We start from the raw sequence: 11905 nt of genomic DNA on the forward strand, positions 1-11905 counted from the left end.
AAATATAACCTGTGTTTCAAGAATCAGCACAGGACAATTATTTTTGAAATGTATATATAGAGTACTAAGTTCTTCCTCTCCTGTAACTTCCCCCAAAAGCAGTAGTTGACAGATAGTCCATACTTCTCAGAGTGAACATCATTTAAGAAACCACTCAAGCTTTGCAAATGGCAAGTTCTGCATAACAGCCACTGTAGGGATTAGTCCATCACGTTAAAAGCTGTCAGGAAAGGTTAGTTCTGCGATATTTCTAGGGTGGGTGTGTGTGGGGGTGTGTGTGTGTGTGTGTGTGTGTGTGTGTACCTAAAGCAGATGTGAGATGAAATAAGCCAGGAACCATAATAGAAAAAAAAAATGGAAGAATAAAAACGTAGTTTATTCTCATACTTTCAAACAGATGGAAGGTGAAAGATGTCTGTTTGGTATAATTAAGAAGATTAGTGACATGAGAGGAAAACAGTTCTATGCTCAAGACTTTGGACAGAAATACTGTCCTCAGCCTCACTTCTCATCCCTGCAGAATATTCTTATTCTCTCAAGCCACTTCTCAAATATGAAGCATTGAGAATCCTTTCTAATACCACCACCTTCTGCACACATCCTTTTCCCATTCTCCTTTCCTGTGGCTGATTCAGAGTCACATTTTTTTAAAATTATTATTGCCTCCTATTCTTCCTAATAAGAATTATTAAGGTAGGTTAACTGCCACCCCAATTCTCATTCAGCTCAAAATGCTGTCTGAAAATGTTCTTTCATCCCAAGTGCATTGCTCCTTAGAATTCTTCTTATCAGATAAAAAATATTATCTACTCAAACTTAAGCCTGAAACATCATCACTTAACTGCTCTTACTATATGTTCTCTCTGCCTGCTTCCTTGCTTCCTTCAAATAAATCTACCTTTTTCCACTTCCCCATTCAATTTCAAGACAGCTGAACTATTGTATCCTCAGTTAGCTCTGCCCTACAGTTTGAAGAGAATCTACTCACACTAAGTCCATCCTTGGCAGCCAACACCCTTTTTACTCTCTTGTGCTAAATATTGGCATTAATGTTACACAGCCTCTACTTTTTCTCCAAAACTTCAATTTAACCTATTTCATCTATTTATTATTTTACCTATAAAATTTGATTTTCTGTATGATTTAGAGACCAAGTGAATTTCTAACTTTTCATTAACTTCACTTGCATTACAGTGTTGTTGAGATTCATTTTACCACGCATCTTGGGACCATAATTCTTGTAGGTCTTTAGTTAATAACTAAATTTGGTTCATTCTTACTAGCTTTTACTTTTCTTTCCCAAAATACATATAATTTAAATCTGTAACTTCTCATTGTTCTACGTAATTATTCAAGTGTTTTGCAGGTTAGATTATCAAGCATTTATACATGTCCACAGAGTCATTATTCTGACATTTTAATAGTATAGAAGACATTTATTTTGCCTGGTCCACTTAACCTCAATTTGATGAAACCATTTCACTTTTTTGGGGGGAAACCACTCTTCCTCAGTGAGATTCTAATGAAATTATTTCTGCATATGTGTATGTGCACACACACACAAATTCCCTCAGACCCTCATCTTGCCCAGCATCATAACCGTTCAGTGGTCCATCTTCCTGGTAACAATTATTGGTTCCAAGGGGACATCTGATCCAAAATTCAGAGTCTTTGCAGTCTCTTAGTGGTGCTGGACAGCAATATGTTAAAACAAGGATATCTGAACATTCTCTAACACAATATACAAAAATAAACTCAAAACGGATTAAAGACCTAAATGTAAAAACTAGATAATATAAAACTCCTAGAGAGAAGCATAGAATACTCTTTGACATAAATTGCAGTAATATTTTTTTTATATCCACCACTTAATGCAAAGGAATTAAATGGAAAAATAAATAAATGGGACCTAATTAAACTTAAAAGCTTTTGCACAGCAAAGGAAACCATCAGCAAAATGAAAAGAACCTACTGAATGGGAGAAAGTATTTACAAATGTTGTGAACCAACAAGGGATTAATATCCTACATATATAAACAGCTCATACAACTCAACATCGAAACAAACAAGCAACCTGATTTTTAAAAATGGGCAGAAGAGCAAATAGTCATTTTTCCAAAGAGGAAATGCAGATATCCAACAGGCATATAAAAAGATGCTTAACATCACTAAATATCAGAGCAATGCAAATCAAAACCACAATGATACATCATCTCACACCTGTCAGAATGCCTATCATCAGAAAAGAACACAAATAACTAATGTTGGCAAGGATGTGGAGAAAAGGGAACCTCATACAGTGCTGGTGGGAATGTAAATTGGTGGAGCCATTGTTCAAAATAGTAAGGAGGTTTCTCAAAAGAACTAAAAACAGATCCATATGACCCAGCAATTCAGAAACTGTAATTTGAGAAGATACGTGCATCCCAATGTTTATAGCAGCATTATTTACAGTTGCCAAGATAAGAAAGCAATCTAAGTGTCCATCAATAAGCAAATGGGTGAAGAAGATGTGGTAGCTATATACAACTGAAAACTACTCAGCCATAAAAGAGAACAAAGTTTTTGCCATTTGCAGCAGCAAGGTTGGATCTGGAGGGCATTATGCTAAGTGAAATAAGTCAGACAGAGAAAGACAAATACTGTAGGTTATCCCTTATATGTGGAACATAAAAAATACAATAAACTAGTGTATATAACAAAAAAGAAGTAGATTCACAGATATGGAGAACAAACTAGTCCTTACCAGTGTGGAAGACACCATAGGCATGGGAAAGTAGGAGATACAAACTATGGGGTGTAATAAAGGCCACAAGAGTATATTGTACCACACAGGGAATACAGCCAATATTGTGTAACAACTGTAAATGGGATGTATCTTTTTAAACTATATAAAAATTTTTAAAAAGTCTGAGTCTTCCCTAAGAATAGAGGAGAATTTGTTTCCTTCCTGAGTTACAGGTAAGCCTAGATCTCAGACATCTTGCCCAGCTTCATGGAGAAGGCTATCTGCAGAATGAAGTCAACACAGAAAGCAGCTGAGAAAGAGAAAGACAGTGACATTGCATGAGCTCCTTAATCCAAGTTTGCCCAAAACTAGGTAGATTCATCCCGTGTACTACTCAGTTCCACAAACCAATGTCTTTCCCTTTGCACTTGAACCACTTTTTCTTTTACTTTTTATATTAATATATAGATTTACACAAAGTTGCAAAAATAGTACAGAGAGGTTCTGTGTATTCTTCACCCAGTGTTTCCCCAATTGTTCTTACATAACTATAGCTCAATATCAAGCCAGGACATTAATACAATATGTGTACACAGTTCTATACTATTTCATCACGAGTGCCTTTGCATCTAATCACTGCAAAAAATGTACAGAATTATTTTATCACCGCAAAGACTTCCTTCATGTTACCGCTTTCTAGTCAAACCTACCCATTCACCCATCATCCTCACCCTTGACAGTCACTAATCTTTTCTCCATCTCTATTATTTTGAGAATGTTACGTAAATGGAATTACGTAGTATGTTAATGTTTGTGATTGACTTTTCTAACTCAGCTTACCATGAGATTTATCCAAGTTGATGCATGTGTTAATACTTCATTCATTTTTATTCTTTTTATTTAGGTTACCATGATGTGAATATAATATACCATAATTTAACTCTTCACTTTTTTTTCTTGCTTTTTTTGGGAGGGTGGAGAGGGCCACATGTGTGGCATATGGAGATTCCCAGGTAAGGGGTTGAATCTGAGCTGCAGCTGCCGGCCTACACTACAGCCACAGCAACGCAAGATTTGAGTTGTGCCACAGTTCACGGCAACACTGGATACTTAACCCAGTGAGCAAGGCCAGGGATCAAACCTGCATACTCATGGTTACAAGTTGGGTTCATTACCACTGAGCCACAACAGGAACTCCTAACTATTCAGTTTTTGAGGGACATTTTGGTTGTTTGCATTTTCAGACCTTTACAAATAAAACCACCATAAACATTCACGTATAGGGTTTTTTTGTGATTACTTTTAATTGACTTTCTGTCATTTGCAGTAGAAAGCATTTCGAATAACACAGACATATGATAGAAGAGTGTAGGAAGAAAAATTTTATCCGTCTTTACACATTCCTTCATTTGCCAATAAGATAAACTTCATCCAAAATTTACTCTTTCTAAAAGGAAATAGAGAAACTTCTTTCTCCACCTTCTTTTTTCTCCCCCAAAGAGAAGTAACCTAAGAAAATATTCATAAGGTTGATGTCAGAGAATGTTTTGCCTGTGTTCTCTTCCAGGAGTTTGATGGTGTCTTGTCTTATATTTAAGTCTTTAAGCCATTTTGAGTTTATTTTCGTGCATGGTGTGAGGGTGTGTTCTAGTTTCATTGATTTGCATGCAGCTGTCCAGGTTTCCCACCAATACCTTGCTGGAAAGATTGTCTTTTTCCCATTTTATGTTCTTGCCTCCTTTGTCAAAGATTAATTAACCATAGGTGTCTGGGTTTATTTCTGGGTTCTCTATTCTGTTCCATTGGTCTGTATGTCTGTTTTGGTACCAGTACCACACTCTCTTGATGACTGTGTCTTTGTAATATTGCCTGAAGTTTGGGAGAGTTATGCTTCCTGCTTGGTTTTTGTTCCTCAGAATTGCTTTGGCAATTCTGGGTCTTTTGTGGTTCCATATAAATTTTTGGATTGTTTGTTCTAGTTTTGTGAAAAATGTCATGGGTAATTTGATAGAGATTGCATTGAATCTGTAGATTGCTTTGGGTAGTGTGGCCATTTTTTTGTTGTTGTTTTTTGTTTGTTTGTTTGTTTGCCTTTTCTAGGGCCGCTCCCTCAGCATACGGAGGTTCCCAGGCTAGGGGTTGAATCGGAGCTGTAGCCACTGGCCTACGCCAGAGCCACAGCAACATGGTATCCGAGCCGCGTCTGTGACCTACACCACAGCTCATGGCAACGCCAGATCCTTAACCCACTGAGGCAAGGCCAGGAATCAAACCCGCAACCTCATCATTCTTAGTGGGATTTGTTAACCGCTGCACCCTGACAGGAAGTCCAGTGTGGCCATTTTTACAATATTAATTTTTCCAACCCAGCGGCATGGAATATCTTTCCATTTCTTTACATCTTCTTGAATGTCCTTGATTAATGTTTTATAGTTCTCAGCATATAAGTCCTTTACCTCCTTGGTCAGGTGTATTCCCAGGTATTTGATTTTTTGGGGTGCAATTTTAAAAGGTATTATATTTTTATATTCCTTTTCTAATATTTTGTTGTTAGTATACAGAAATGCGACTGATTTCTGAATGTTAATCTTGTATCCTGCTACTTTGTTGAATTTGTTGATCAGTTCAAGTAGTTTGGGGGTTGAGTCCTTAGGATTTTCTATATATAGTATCATGTCATCTGCGTACAGTGACAGTTTTACCTCTTCTCTTCCTGTTTGGATGTCTCTTATTTCTTTTGTTTGTCTGATTGCTGTGGCTAGGACTTCCAGTACTATGTTGAATAACAGTGGTGAGAGTGATCATCCTTGTCTTGTTCCAGATTTTAGTGGGAAGGCTTTCAGCTTTTCTCCATTGAGTATTATATTTGCTGTGGGTTTGTCATAAATGGCTTTTATTATGTTAAGGTATGTTCCCTCTATACCCACTTTGCTAAGAGTTTTGATCGTGAATGGATGTTGGACTTTGTCAAATGCTTTCTCTGCATCTATTGAGATATCACTTATATCTGGAATTTAATATAAGGCACAAATGAACCTTTCCACAGAAAAGAAAATCATGGACTTGGAGAATAGACTTGTGGTTGCCAAGAGGGAAGGGGAGGCAGTGGGGTGGTTGGGGAGCTTGGGGTTAGTAGATATAAACTGTTGCCTTTGGAATGGATTAGCAATGAGATCCTGCTGTGTAGCTCTTGGAACTATGTCTCGTCACTTATGATGAAACATGAAAATGTGCGAAAATAGAATGTGTACGTGTATGTGTAACTGGGTCACCATGCTGTGTGGTAATTTTAAAAAAGAGAAGTAACCTATTTAATCTGAAACAGTAAAATCCTAACGTCTATTGTCCCACATTGTGCTACTGGGCTGGGTTAACGTATAGAATGTTACTACTCTGCTTCATGTATAGCCTGACCTCTTGCTATATCCTCTTGAAATTCTTACCTTCTCATGGCCTGTGTTTCCTCAGATTTTATCTCCATGAGATAAACAGCCAGGGTCAGAACACAAGCGAAGGGCCCTGCTGTCTTCTCATCATGTCCATTCTTACTCATTTACATTCAGACAGCGTTGGGTAGGCCATGTTCCTTCATGGGCTGTGCTGGATAAGTGTTCCAAGATCTAAACTTGGAGCAAAGTATTAAAAAGCTCTAGGAGTACTCATATCCTGACCTCACGTCTATTTCTCAGTTGGTTTTGAGCCCAGAGGAGATGTGAGGATTGGTTTTTCCCAAACTTTCCCACATAAAATACTTATTTGTACTCTACAGCTTCTCAAAGATATGGCCATATGTAAGTTCTTCCATAATTAAACTGAAATTTCTTTTTTATTATATCAGAGTGATCACCTAAACTCTAATCTGTTTGTGTTCACTTCTCTCCTCTAATTACCTACAAATATACCCCAAACTTCAGACGTGGTCCTCTGAGTTTCTGAATTAAATCATTCCCCATGCACAGGTGACCCGTAACTACGTTATTCAGTTTCATTTTTGAGTACCTATCCTCAAGTTTCCATCCCCAGTTCAGACAAACTCACCTTTATTACAATGATCAGTACTGACACTTTTTTTACATTGTTATCATTACTGAAATGTACAGTTTTTGCTGTTCTTTACCTATTATAAAATTCCACCAACTTTCACTTGAAACATCCTTCCATCTTTTCCTAAATATTTAAAGAAAGAAAAAAGCCAAGAATTGGCATCAACATAGCTTGCATTTTTCTGCCTGGCTGTCACTGGCACATGAGCAGCAAAGCCTGAAGGAGATAATATACAGTATCAAACAGAGATAATGCATGCTGGGAAAAAGATGACCATCCACCAGTAATTATTAGTAACATAGACCTATTTATTTTGTCCATCTTTCATGTGGATTTTTCCAACATCAGTATTTAACTCCAAATTAATGCATCTGCCAAAGTCATCTATTTTGCTGTTAATTGGCTAAAACCACCCTGAGACTTTCCCACTAGTGTATAAATCACTTAAGCAATTGGGTACTTACACAACTGAAGGCCCAAAGTCCATGATTCTAGCTCTTGCTTTCAGAGCCTAAAATGAAAGTGCTTCCCTCTTGGGTACCTTTTCTGTTTTGAAGGAGTGACCAAGCCAATTAGCTCTTTGTGGTACCTAGCCAGCCAAAGGTACTCTCTTAAATATTAAAAATACTTGGATGATCCTGACTCTTGAAGAAATGTACTGTTGCTATTCTCCATTTCTTGGGACATTTAAAAGACAAGCCTTAAGAATTTATTGAACTAGATAAACTATGCAGGTGAATTTTTGCTTCTTTTTTACCAATACAATACTTTTTGATTCCTGAGACAATGATTTTTCCCTGAGAGACTGCTTTCTCATGACTAACTGTAAATTTAATTTTGTAGAAGATATAGTGTGATGAACTTTTGGTTTTATTTAGTAGTCATAACTCCCTAGATCACTTTCTCCCTCCCAGAAAAAGAAATGATAGATAACAATTCGTGCTATTAAACATCTTTGGTAGGTATTGGGTAGGTTTCATCATCTTTCTTTTCCACTATTGGAAGTTAATTTTTAACCAAAGGTGGTGGGAAGTGATGGCTGTCAGAATTAGTTGGAACTCATTTCAAAACTCTCCATCTGTCAGTAGTTCAGCATCATTGCTCATAGTCCCAAGATGATACAGTTGATTGCAGAGAAATGACATTTCCAGGTGAAATCCATTTACAAAAGTAAACTAATTCCAAGCAATGACCCTAATGACCATTAGAGAGTCCCTCATCAACCAAAAGCAAGCTGAAAAGGGAAGATGAATGCAATCATTCACTTGGCATGCACCAGACATGAAAATTTTCTAGTTTTTTTTTCTCCAATTCATTTAATGCTCATTTAGAAATACACACCCAAAAGGACTTGATATTTCATTCTTTTATAAACTGTAAACACATCACAGTGGTATTTGGATATCTTACAGACTTTGTCTGTAAACAGAATTTGCTTCAAGGCATATTCCAGATACTTACTGGTACAAGAATTTAGATGCTTAACAAGTTCTTCAAATGAATGGCAATAATTTTTCACATTTGGATAGGAAAAGCACATTTGGTACAATGAATGTTACAGTACCTTTTAGTGACCATCACTAAGGCTATCTATAGAACACATTTGCAAGCTAAATCATGAATTATAGGTAGTTTCTGTGTCTGAAACATGCTTAAATGAAAATTCAAGATTCTAAATCCTATCATATCTAATGCCAGATGGACTGTAACATAATATTGCACAACTTAGCATGACTCAGCAATGCAAGTGGCTTGGATTTAGAATATTTTTCAATTAGAAGTGTCATTAGAAAGAAGAATGCTGGGGTTGGAGAAAGGGGGAAAACCTATTCCTGAACAACCAATTCTTCAAACTATGTATGACTTCAATATGTGATGAAGTTAGTTACAGCATTAGCAGACTTAGCAAAATGGACTTTTTATATCCAAGCATGTGAAAGGGCCAATCAGCCTACCCACAGGTATATATTAAGAAGCATTTAGGAGTTCCCTTAGTGGCTCAGCACTGACAAACCCCTTTGTGACTAGTACTCATAAAGACATGGGTTCGATCCCTGGCCTCACTAAGTGCATTAAGTATAGGTCTCAGACATGGCTCAGATCCTGCATTGCTCTGGCTGTGGTATAGGATGGCAGCTACAGCTCCCATTCAGCCCTTACCCTAGGAACTTCCATATGCCTCAGCTGTAGCCCTAAACCGCACCCCCCACCCCCGCAAAAAAAGAAGCATTCATATTTGGTTGAAAAGTCAGAGTAAATGAAATCATTGATGCAGTATGAAACTGAATACATCTTAGATGAAAACAAAAAGCTGAATAGAAAAATACCTGCTGAAAATATTTATGAGGAAATTAGACTTTGAAACCTTAGGTTCGGCATTGTAAGATTAACTTATACACATATAAGGTTTAGAAGTATCATTTATATTTATTTTACTTAACCAAAATCAGAGCCAGTAGTTCAACAGGTTTGTATAGCCATAAATGTTGTGCGGAACCCACTGGCTTATGTGTAAATAAGCTTGGAAATGAGCTGTTTCTATTTAAAGTGTGAAAAACAAGTTATTTCACTGAAAAAGAGTAAGTCAGAGTTCCCACTGTAACAGGGTGGGTTAGGAATCTGACTGCAGCGGTTTGGATCACTGAGGAGACCTGGGTTCAATCCCTGGCCTGGCACATTGGGCTAAAGGATTTGGTGTTGCCACAGCTGTGTTGTAAGTCCCAGTTTAGGCTCAGATTCAATCCCTGCCTGGGAACTTCCATATGCTATGGGGTACAGCCATTTTAAAAAGAAAGAAAGGAAGGAAAGGGAAGGAGGGAGGAAGGAAGGAAGGAAAGAAAGAGAGAAAGAAGGAAGGAAGGAAAAAAAGGAAAGAAAAAGTCAACATTTAATGTTCCATCACATTTTACATTTTAGTTATGCTTTGTTCATGGCAACAAGATTATAAGCTCTATGAAGTTCAAGATCATGTCTCTTTTTTTCCCTTGCATCCCGAACACCTAACACAATACCTGGTCTTGTGTTTTCCTGTATTCAAGAAGTCCAATGGGACACCCTACTAGTAGTTTGTATTTGGCATTTCCCTGGGGAAAGCAAGCTGTTTAATTTAGGGGAACACAACTCCAATGCTGCACAAATGGCACAGTGATTTTTTTTTCAACAGAAGTAAAAAAGTGATCTATTTCTTACAACTATCTTTTAAAATAAGTTCTGACTTCTCCAAAGTGGCCTGGGTCATATGTTCTGTATCTCTCAGGTGGTGAGTCATATAACTTGAGAGGTGTATGCCATTTTTCCCCTCTGTGTAGGCAGTGGGACATGTGGCTTTGCCATTCTTGGTGAAGCTCTCATTTTAGCCCTAAACATTGAATTGTTTAATAATAACTTTGGTTGAAATTTTTAAAAATCACATCTTAACATATTGAACTTTCCTTTAATGTCAGGATTATTAAATAATCACCTAGAGTTATAATTGTTTACAGGGTATTTTTAGCTAGAAGTAAAGAATTGTTTTTCTTTTGCTAAACTGAAACTCATGCTACACATCTGCTAGACAGCTTGTATTAATCCTGTGTAAGTTTACCCCTTCAGTATGCTTAGAAGTCTGGGTTCTGTACTGTAGTCCCATTTTCCTATGTCTATTGACTCATAGAAGAAAGAAAAAGTAATCATATCTTATATGTAAATAAATTCTTTTTTATGCATAGGAATCGGATGAAATTATGATTATCTCTAATTTTCCAGTATAATTTCAGTCAGAATTGAGGAACTGAGATGCTCTCGTTATTTGAGTTTGGGACTTAACCATTTTTTAAAAAGTCTCTGATTTAAAGACTTTTTTATTTTGACAGCCATTGTTGAAAACTGGTATTGAACCTTGGAGTAGGAAGGGTAACAGTTTCGAATAACGGTTTCTCATCTGTCCTTCTATACAGTTCTGGAATCTATTCTATGGTGTTACTTACTGTCTCTTCCTGAAAAATTTAATGGATAGGAAATTAATGTCTTTGCAAGATACCACACCCCTTTAATGGAATGTTGTGTTAGAAAGTTCTAATTTATGTTGAATCCAAACCTGGCCCACAGAAACTCTGGACCATTGGTTCTATTTCTGTTCTTGAAAGCAATAAATCTGTATCTTTTGCTCCCATTTTATCACTTACACGTGATATAAAATCTGTTGTGCTGTATCATTGACCATATTACAAGTACTTGATAATATCACTGGGAAACATCTAGTTCCGGGATTGATTGCATATGTTGTGTGAGTCAGAAATGCCTTTAGCTGCAAGGAAAGGAATACCGAACTCACAATAGCTTAAGAAGTGAGGGCTGACTTTTTCACATACTATAAACTGGGAAAAATTAATTGCTGATGTTTATTCAGCAGCTCAGCAATACTCAGGAATGTTTTCTCTGCAATCTTCTAGGTCTTCCTTGTCTTTCTTATGTTCAAGACAAGAAAGGGAAGTGCAAGGTTTTCCCCAGATGTATCTCTCTTTTTTCAAGAAGGCAAAAGCTTTCCCAGAAATACTCTAACCAGACTGTATGGCTTATTTATGATTTTGTTCCCAACCCTGAACAGAATGTGGCACCCAGTGAGTGATCACTAAATGTGAAATTAATACATGAATGAATGTCTTACATCAACATCACCATGTGAGTGAAACTGTGGCTTTAGAGGAATTCAGACCACAGTGAGGATAAATATAAAATCAAAATATAAAGCCCTCAAAAAGTTTCACTCCTTTTGAAAGAGAAAAGAAGATACTAAAGTGAGACTTTTGTAAATTTATTGGCTTCCTTACTTTCTAGTTACTTAAACTGGTAAAGGGGGCTCTAATAATACATATTTGGTCACAGTTGTTTTTTGAATAAAATAACAATAGTAAACTTAAAATACATGATCAATAAGTTGTTTGTGGAGGTTTTCATGTGGAACTCTTCAAAGACAGGAAATATTAACTGCTTCCAGGAAGGAAAAAAACCTAGGAACTTGTTTGAAATGTAAAATCTCAGACCTCACCCCAGACCACCTGAACCAAAATCTGTATTTTAACAAGATCCCCAGGTGATTTGTAAGCAACACATTCCTCCATCTTTTCTTCCTCCACCACCGATTTTTCATAATTA

The sequence above is a fragment of the Sus scrofa genome, chromosome 2, assembly GCF_000003025.6.
Source record: "Sus scrofa isolate TJ Tabasco breed Duroc chromosome 2, Sscrofa11.1, whole genome shotgun sequence".
Taxonomy (NCBI): Eukaryota; Metazoa; Chordata; class Mammalia; order Artiodactyla; family Suidae; genus Sus; species Sus scrofa.